This window comes from Cygnus olor, chromosome 26, assembly GCF_009769625.2.
Source record: "Cygnus olor isolate bCygOlo1 chromosome 26, bCygOlo1.pri.v2, whole genome shotgun sequence".
NCBI classification, from domain to species: domain Eukaryota; kingdom Metazoa; phylum Chordata; class Aves; order Anseriformes; family Anatidae; genus Cygnus; species Cygnus olor.
In genome coordinates this window covers 3,347,638-3,356,725 of record NC_049194.1, presented here as the reverse complement: position 1 = coordinate 3,356,725, position 9,088 = coordinate 3,347,638, and positions in this window count along the sequence as shown.

Here is a 9,088-nt window from a genome sequence, read left to right as displayed (position 1 = left end):
CGCTGCTGCCCTGCACCAGGACCGTTCAGCTCGGTGGAGTTCACCTGCAGACCTACAGGACATCCGACTCCCGTGCATCTCCAAAGCTGTGTGCATTTTTATTGTCTTGTTGAAATAAGCATTCCTGGTTATCTAAAAGTTTTGCTGGACATGTTTTGGGGGGTGGGGGGGGTGGGACGGGGGGAGGGACAGGAGAGGAGTTGGGGGGGGTGGGCGAGGGAGGTTTGTATAACCCAGCGAGCATAGAGGGGGGGTTTTTAGGGGTGGGGATGGGGGGCACGGGGTGAAAGGGAAGAGACGTATGATTGGAATCGCACTGTTCTAGATAGGAGCTCGAGCAGCTCTGCACCTCATGTAAAGAGACACGTTTCGAATCTTTTAACCCGACCCGAAGGTAACGTAGAAATTTGTGCGTAGTGAATCGTTTTAGTTGAGCAGAAGCCATGGGGAGGGTGGGGAGGGCTCGAACCACAAACCTGTTGTATTTTTTGAAGTGCAATAACTTGGTGTTTTTGAAGACTCAAAGGGCTGCGCATTCCCTTTTCCCTGAGAAGGCTTTGGTGCTGGAGGCGGCGGCGGCGCCCTGCAGGACAGCTGGACCCCTGGCGCGCGGGGCGGGCGGGCGAGGGATGCGTGGGCCTTCGAGAAAATGCCAGGTGGGGGAATCTCAGTTTCTAGCCAACTACCTCGGTAATCTCCAATTCAGGTTTCTTTCAGTCACGACCCGGTGCGCAGCCCGTCGCTGGCACTGCTGGCGGCACTGTTGGCAGGGCGTCGAGGACAGAGCCGAGGGACGATGCGCGGAGCCCCGTGGCCACGCGTTCGCAGCCTCTGGACTTTCCACTTCTCTGTTCAAGGCTTTGGTCCCAGACCCAAAGCTACTGCTATGCTCTTGATGGCAAAAAGTTGATGTTGTTTTTTTTGAGTTTCCAAATGGTAACCTTTTGACTTTTGTCTTAGAGAATTTTTGTAATTGACTTTGCGTAAGCAGCTCTGCTGTTCCCACTAATGCCTCTGAAGTCTGTTTTGCTTTAGACCTTGCTGACTTTTCTCATCTGGGGATGAGAACAAACGTTGGAGGGAAGCTGGCCGGCGCCTCTGCCCCTTGGCATGCCCACGGGACAGGTGGAAAGCGAAGGGGACGGGGTTGGGGAGGCAGAACCGTGCGGCGGCGCCTTCCCAAGCACTCGTCCTGGGTCAGAAAAACCATCAAATTCCACCCAGAACTGTTTTAAGTCCTTGTTAGTGACTTACCTGAAGGCGTCTAGGGACGGAGCAAAGAATTAACCTCTCAACGCTCTCGAGGAAGCTTAAACCTATAGACCCAGCATCTCTGGGGCTTCCATCTCCAAATCCTACCCCTCCGAGGCAGTGAGCCCGGCCTGCCCCTCGTATCCCACCGCAGCAAAGTGAAGCTGGGGGGCAAACGGAGGGGGGGCCCCGCAGGAAAGCACCGCGTTGTCCCCTCTGTCCCTGAGCCCCTTGTGGAGCCGGGGGGTCCCCCAGGGGCTGGGGCAGGCCCGTGGTGTTTGCTCTTCCCGTTCTTGCTCCCGCAGAGAAGCTCTTATTTGTACGGCAGACTTTTCTTTATCTTCTCTTTTCTTTTTTTGTTTGTTTTTGTGTGTGTAAGCAATATGTTTTCAGGTTTAAATGGGGGCAGGGGCGGGAAGGGGGATTCCAAATGAAAGAATTGGGTAGAACTCAAAAATTAAGTTTTGCTGTATAAAGTTCTGTGGCTCACAGTAGCTTTAGAGTCCAGTTTTTTCTAATATTTGTATTCTAATTTAATTGCTTTTAAATTTTCCAGGCCAAGCCACTGTTTGGAAACATCATGCTTCTGTTACTGCTTTCTGTTTGAGTTGGCCAGCTCTTCCTGTACATATGTTTTTTCTTATATCCTGTTTTTTTCTTTTTTTGTAAAGAGAAGAGAAAAAACAAAAGAAAATTATTTTTCTTTCCCTCAGTACACATTCTTCAAAGTTCAAATTATAGTGTTTGTTAAATAAAAAGAAAGATTTACATTTAACTCCGCTGTCTGCTTGTCGCATTGCTCCTGGCCCTCAAGCCCCAGCAGCTCCCTGTGCCCGTGGCCGGAGCCCCCTCTGGTTCCTGCCAGGGGTTTTGGGTGCAAATGGGGGTGGGTTTTGGGTTCAAATAGGGGCTTTTGGGTGCTCTTTTGGGTGCATTTCCCCTTCATCAGGTTCCAGGTGTGGGCAGGGGGTGGCTGGGGATGGTATAGGGTCTCCTTCACCCCCATCCTCGTGGGCACCTCGGTGCCACTTTGAATTCCTCCACCTCCAGCGGATTAATCATTTTATTTATGAGGCTTAAAGGCCCAAATCCCGCTAAACCCGGGGCTTTGCCAGATAAACAGGCCGCTTTGCAAAGGCAGCCCGTTTGTGAAAACACAATTAGCAAACACTGTAATCTGCACTAATTATCGGGGCCGGCCCGCGAGCCCTTCCCCTCGCGGACACCCGGCTGCGCTGCGGGGACCATGGGGGACGCGGCGCCGGGGGGAACGCGGCCGCCTGGGGCCTCCTTCACCATCGAGTACCTGCTGTCAGGACGGGATGGTGGGGGGCCCTGTGCCCCCCCTGCCTCCAGCAGGAGCCCCCCGCCAGCCCCCCGAACCCCTGCGGAGCCCGGGGACAAGCCGGCGCAGTCCTACATCGCCCTCATCTCCACGGCCATCCTCTCTTCCCCGGAGAAGAAGCTGCTGCTGTCCGACATCTACCAGTGGATCATGGACAAGTATCCCTACTTCAAGAACAAGGTGAGGGCAGGGGGGGGAGGACGACAGTGCTATTTCAGGGCTTTTTACCCCCCAGGTTGTGGTGCTTGGGTAGGGGGGGATCGATTGGGAGCCAAGCACAGGAGCAGGGATGAGACCGGGGGGGCAGGGGGGAGGTTTGACTCACCTCATCTGTCTGCTGAACCCCATCTGCTGGAAAAACGGGCCAAAATTCTGCGATGGTTTCGTGAAGTGCAGCTCGGCCAGGCTGGTTCTTTGTGTCAGTCAAGCGCTGTTCACTCTGGTCCCTACTGATGTCCAGTGTGGGCGCCGAGGCGGGCACGGGGCTGGCTGACGGCGCCTCTCGTCCCAGGAGAAGAGCTGGCGCAACAGCGTGCGGCACAACCTGTCCCTCAACGAGTGCTTCGTCAAAGCTGGCCGCAGCGACAACGGCAAGGGCCACTTCTGGGCCATCCACCCCGCCAACGTGGACGACTTCGCCAAGGGCGACTACCACCGCCGGCGGGCGCGCAGGCGCATCCGCAGGTGGGCCGGGGGGGGGGAGGGTCAAGGGGGTGTCCGGGGTGGGCCGGGTGGTTTTTGGGGTCTGAGGGCTGACCCCGTGCTCTGCTTCCCCTCGCAGGCTGGCGGTGAACATCGGCTACTGCCACCCCTACGCCCTGTACGGCCTCAGCTGCTGCTGCCCCTGCTGTCCCCCGCTGCCCGCCGGGCCCCCCCTGGCCCCCCCGGTGCTGCCCCCCCTCGCCCTGCCCGCTGCCCCCCGCCTCTCCCTGCCCGAGAGAGCGTGGTGGGGACGGGTCCCTGGCCCCCAGGTCCTTGCCCCCCTCTTCCCTGGTCCCCGCCTCCCCTTCCTGTAGCCCTGTGCTCGTGTGTGGTTTTTCGGGGGGGGGGGGCAGATGGGGGCCCTACGCAGGACCTGCTCAGAGGGAGCTCTGTGGATGCCCCCAGCACCCCCATGGGACCCTTCCCCCCCACCAAAACCCTACAGGCCATGACGGGGCCGGAGCCAGCCCCCAGCACCCTGTGTTCCCATGTCCCCGTGCCCCCTGCTGGGAACCCCCCCCCTTTTATCAGGGTGACCCCATTGGGGGCCTGGCACCTCCTGGCGCTGTCATGGGGGGGACATGGGGGGGCTGAGCAGCCGGGGTGGCCACGCCACCACCCCTGGTGGTCCCCGTCCCCCACGGGATGCACATATGGGGCTTAATCCCTGTGGTGGGTGGGTGGGGGGGCAGCAGGGCTGCATTTGCCTGATTAAGCCGCCGTTTTGCTTCAGAAGGGGGGGGGGGGGGAACCTGCCCTATTAGTTTTATTTTTTTTCTGCCGCTAATTGTCCCCGACGTCCCTAATGAATATCGCGGATCCCAGGTGTTAAGTGGCATTAGGGCGTCTTGCTAAGAAAGACGACTTGGCCACTTAATCCCGGGGGATTAAACCCCCAAATCTCGTAGCGGCCTCGAAAACTAGGAAGCTTATGACACAAACTTAATCCTATAACACTGGCGATGCCCCCCCCCGAGTGGGGCGGGGGTCCCGGGGACCCCATGGGGCTGGGTCGAGGGGGGTCTGAAGGTTTGGGGCTGTGTGGGGACAGGCATGAGCCTGGGGGTGACGCGACGGCCCCAAAACCACGCGGCCACCCCAAACCTGCCTCAGTTTCCCCATTTTCAGCCCTTTGTGGTTCCTGCCCCCCCGTCCCCGAGCAGCCCCCCCTACCCCAAAGGCCCCTTAAATCGCGGCCATCTGTGTGCTGGGGCTGGGGGGGGAAGGGGGGACACCGGGGTTTGCCCCAGCCCTAATCTGCACACAAAAATCGGGATTACGGCCCCGGCCCTCGCACCTCGGTGGCGCCGCAAGCGGCTTAGAGGGGGCAAATCGGCCCTAAGGCAATCAGCGGGGATGGGGGGCACGGGGGGGGGGCCAAAATAGGGGGGACGGGGCTGCCTCAGATTCCCCCCCCCCCCAACCCAAACCAGCTGAGGGAGCACCTGCCTCATCTTCAACCACCCAAAAAAAAACAAACATAAAATAGCCTCAAATAGCCTCAAAATAGAGGATCCCCTCCCCCCAAAAAAACCCCAAACCATAAAATAGCCTCAAATAGCCTCAAAATAGAGGATCCCTCCCCCCCCCCAAAAAAACACACACACACACAAAAAACATAAAATAGCCTCAAATAGCCTCAAAATAGAGGATCCCTCCCCCCCCCAAAAAAAAACACACACACACACAAAAAACATAAAATAGCCTCAAATAGCCTCAAAATAGAGGATCCCCCCCCCCCAAAAAACATAAAATAGCCTCAAATAGACTCAAAATAGAGGATCTCCCCCCCCTCAAAAAAAAAAAACATAAAATAACCTCAAATAGCCCCAAAAGAGGATCTCCCCCCTCCCCCCCAAAAAAAACAAAACCATAAAATAGCCTCGAATAGCCTCAAAATAGAGGACCCCCCCCCCCGCAACACGAGGCTGTTGCTCCCGATAAGCGTTTCTGCCTCCCAAGAAGACCAAGCGGCTGCGTGCGTATTTTTAATATATATTTTATTTTTTTTAAAGCCCCCCCCAAAAGTGCATTTTTTATTATTTTATTTTTTTTTCTCGTCTCCCACACTTTTTATAAAGAGCTATCAAAGTTACAATCTATGGAATGTCTTTTCTGTGCTTTTCTCACCTCGCTCGTTACCCAGATACCACAAAAAGTAGTTTAACACATAAAACCGATGAACCTTTGCGAGTGCTTTTATAGAAGAGAAATCTCTTGGTTTTTAATAGATTATATATAAAGACGCAGAAAAAAAAAAAAAAAAAAAAGAATTAAAATAAAATTGTGGCCCCATCTCGAATCTCCTCTCTGCCTCCTGGCACCAAATCGGTTTAGTTCCTGGGCAGGGCTCGGGCTCACGCGTGATCCACCTGCCCCAGAACAAATCGGCTCTCGGGATGTGTGTATATATATATATAATTTTAGGAAAACTGAATTTCGCTGCAGCATTTTTGCTGCTCGTCCCGAGCAGCCCCCTCCCCAAAAAACCCCCACCCCACCCCGCCGACCCTCCCGGCTCCTCTCGCTACGAAAGCTCGGTCCTGTGACGTGGGAACTGCTCTTTTTTTTTAAAGTGTTCCTCTTTATTTAAATAAAAACTTTCATAATAAATCGAAAATATAAATAGATAGATATATAGATATATTTTTTTAAATAGTCAAATCAGGCCTCGGGAGCGCTACCGGGGGGGGGGGGGGGACACATGACCCTGGGGCGAGCTGGGGCTGGGGGCACCGGCACTGGGAGTGGGGGGGCTGAAGGATAAGGGGGGGGGGCCGAGCCTTTTTCCTGGGGGGGGAGGTGGGGGGAAATTCCCCTTCACACTGCCTGAGCCCCCCCCGGCCCAGCCGAGGGTGGGGGGATGATCCCTGCACCAGTGGGACGTGTCCCCCCCCCCCCCCCCCCGGCCCCATTGCTGTGGGGCCTGAGCCCCTGCGGTGGTGCCACGGGGCGGGCAGGATGCAGCATCTTTAAAAGGGGGGGGGGGGGGAGGAGCCCGAAGCCGGGGTGCCCCCCCCCCCCCCAACGCCCCCCCCAGCCCTGGAAGGGGTGAAGCCAGCGCAGGACCCCCCTCACAACCACTGACCCCAAACAAGCTGGGACCCCCAGCTTTGGGGCCAGGGCTCGCTGCCATCTGTGCCCCCCCCCGCGGCCCTGCTGCCCTGGGCTGGGGCTGTTTTTTTTTTTTTTTTCCTCTTCTGTACCAAAAAAAAAAAAAGAATACCAGGCAGAAATCTTTTTTTTTTTAAGCTTTCTTTTTTTTTTTGTTTTTTACTGTGTCAGTTTGATTTCTGTGTTTGCTTTCCAAGGAGCTCTTTGCTTTTTTGTTTTTTAGGCTCTATTTTTTTCTTTTTTCCTCTCATTTCCTTTTTTTTAATTTTTTTTCCTGAAACGTCGTAACTCAGCAGTATCTTTGGCAACACTTTATCACAACCTGAATTGAAAAAAAATAATGACAACAATGACGACAACAACAAATCGGTGCTTATATACAGAATATGATTGGGGGGGGGGGGGGCTGCAGGCGCTTTGATTTTCCTCGGTGTCCCTCGCACGGCTTGGGGGTGGGTTAAGGCGTGGGCCCCCCCCCCTCCGCCGAGACAGGCACGGATCGCTTCAGGGTCGGCCAGGGGAGGTTGTTTTTTGTTTGTTTGTTTGTTTTTTTCCTTTTTTTTTGCAACTTTTTTTGATTTTTTTTTTTTTTTTTAGTGCAAACTCAAACTTGTGCTAAAGTGTTGCCAGCAAACGGGGGGGGGGGGGGGGGGGGGCGTCCGTCCGGCGGCGCGGGAGAGGCCACGGTGGGGTTAGTGTCCGGCGGGCACGGGGACATCGCGGGCTTGGGGACGCGCTCTCCACGGGGAATCCTGAGACTAATTCTCTCGCTCTCTCTCTCTTTCTTTCTTTTTTTCTTATTTTTTTCCCTTTTTTTTTTCTTTGTTTTTTGCTGTCCACCTTTGGTGGCAGGGGAGGAAAAGGGCGGTGGGTTTTCTTTCCAAGGTGGCTGAGGGAGAAACACCAAGCTTTAAAAATGCTCCTTTGGGGCTGGGGAGGGAGGAAAGGAGAAGAGAGGCGATGGGGGGCGGGGGGGGGGGAGAAGAGGAGGAGAAGTAACACAAACTAGAAAAGAAAATACCACAACGTTGATTACAAGAAAGAACCTCAAGTAACTGTCTATTTACAAGTCCACGCTAGTTTTTTTTGCATATGCCAGAGTCAGCCAGTGCTCAGCAGAGGTTCGGCCCTGCCGTGGTGCTTCGCAAAGCCCCAGACAGGGCCCTGGGACCCGTCCCCGTCCCCCAGGGCAGCCACGGCACTCACCGCCACATGGGGACAGGGCCCCGTGCCCGGGGGGGGGGGACGGTGCTGCAAGGCGAGGGGCTTGGCACCAGCCTCGGGGGACGACGGCACGGGTGGGCGGCGGGGGCAGGCACGGGGTTTATCTGCTGCGCCCAGGCGGGGCCCCCGGGCAGCGATAGGGGCCGAGGGATTGGCTTGGGGTGGTCTGCGGGCGGGGGGGGGGGGGGGGCCGGAGGATGGGGCCTGGTGTGAGGGTGGTGGCAGAGGGCACGCGGCACCTGCCCCACGGCACCGGCCCCATGGCACCGGGCCCCACAGTGCCAGCCCCACACCGCGGAGCCGGGTCCGTGGGCACAACCAGGCCGGGGACAGGAGACACATCTGGAGTAGCACTGGCTATGAAACATTTAACGATTCTTTTTTGTTTTTTGTTTTTAAAAAAGAGGGGGCGTGGGGGGGGGGGGGAGAAATGAACAATACACGAAAACAAAACAAAAAAAACCATGATTCCTGCCTAAAATTCAAGCTTCCGTTTTGTGAAGTGCAACGACTTCTGAGGGTCTATTTTCAGGGCATGTCACAGAACCTAATTAGCATCGTTCCTCACATTGGACACCTTTCGGCTTTTATTACTCCATGAAATATACCTTGGATTCTGCCTATGTGTGTTTTTTTTTTTTTAAATATATATATATATATACACATTTTTCTTACAAAAATAAATTTAGGATTTTTAATAATATTTTTTTTTCCGTAGAAGTTGGTTTTGACTTGTAAACATCTTTTGCTTTTGCTTTTTAAATTAAGATAAAGTGATCTCAAAGTACCCGTTCCATCGCAAAGTGCTAAGACTTCTTTGTTTTTTTTTTTTTATTTTTTATAATGGTTTTTTATTTTTATTGCTTTTTTCTGCATTAAATAAACATCCGTCTCTCCCCCACCCCATCACTCAAGCCCTCCCCCCATCACACACTCCCCTCTCACTCCCTCTCCAAAATACATTCGGCCAAACCTGCTCTTGCTTTGAAAGTTAAAAAACAAACACCGAAAAGGGAAAAAAAAAAAAAAAAAAAAAAAAAAAAAAAAAAAAAAGAGAATCTAAAAAGTGCTTTCAAAATAAAAGGACTAAAATCTCTTTTCAAAAAATGTGCATTTAGAAAACAGGTGACCGGCTGAAAGGTGCCTCTGTTATCGCCCTCTGCTAACCCGGGGGGGGGGGATACGCATGGCGCACCCCGGCCCCTGCTCTGAGGCCGTAGATCGCTTCCGTCCCGGGGGGCCGGGGTCCGTCAGCCCCGTTGCGGGACCCCTGCCCACTCCCACAGCCCTGGCGTGGCACCGAGGAAGAGGAGGGTGGCCTCCCAAAAAAATCCCCCAAAACCACGTTCGGGACGGTTGGGGTGGCCATGGCCTGAGGGGCTGGGCGGCGCTCAGTGGCCGCGAGCAACGGTGACCGGTGACCATACGGCAACGGTGACCATACGGCAACCG